At 50.0% G+C, this 622-nt stretch overlaps 1 pseudogene; it reads right to left on the bottom strand.

Annotated features, from left to right (window-relative positions):
• Nucleotides 1-228: 228 nt before the first annotated feature.
• On the bottom strand, nt 229-393 carry LOC139278758 (U2 spliceosomal RNA; annotated as a pseudogene).
• Between the last annotated feature and the right edge of the window lie 229 nt (nt 394-622).

Genomic DNA, 622 nt, shown 5'->3' with positions numbered 1-622 from the left:
GCTCCGACCATGGAGGGGGGGCATCAGTGGTTCAGGAGGTAAATTTCTGGCGAGTGGGGGAGTGAATGGGTCGGAGGGAGGGGTGGTGTTTCTTTAGTGGGGGCAGCGATCGGTGATCTGGTGGGGAGAATTATTTTTTTTTTATGTCTAATTTCTTTCCAGATCAACTCTAACGCCAAAGATCACTTTGCGCCAATATTTTTGATCTTAGGCCAAAAGGCCGAGAGGCGAAGTTGCACCGTTCCTGGAAATATTGCAATACCAGGTCGGTGCATGGAGTGGACGGGGCATGCCCCTGATCCAGCTCCCTGTCCAAAAATCAATTCAATATCATGTCCCCATAGATAAGAACAGATACGACACTTGATCTTAGCCAAAAGGCCGAGATGGGGAGAATTGGTTGCGGTCCAGAACGGGGGGGCACGGGCAACAGCCTGTGTTCTTTTAATGTGGGGTCAGGTAGAGCACTGCTGCTCCACATTCAGGTAAGTATGGGGGCCATCCTGCCAGTTAGTACCATGTCATGTTGCGCGAGTTCAGGCCAGAGCGAGCAAAATGCTGGGGTGTTTGAAACACGAGAACGACTCCTGCAAGATGTGCAGAATGCTAATTCAAATAAATT

The sequence above is a fragment of the Pristiophorus japonicus genome, chromosome 1 (assembly GCF_044704955.1).
Source record: "Pristiophorus japonicus isolate sPriJap1 chromosome 1, sPriJap1.hap1, whole genome shotgun sequence".
Lineage (NCBI taxonomy): Eukaryota > Metazoa > Chordata > Chondrichthyes > Pristiophoridae > Pristiophorus > Pristiophorus japonicus.
Note: the sequence above shows the minus strand (reverse complement) of the source record. Positions and strands in the feature narration are given on the sequence as shown.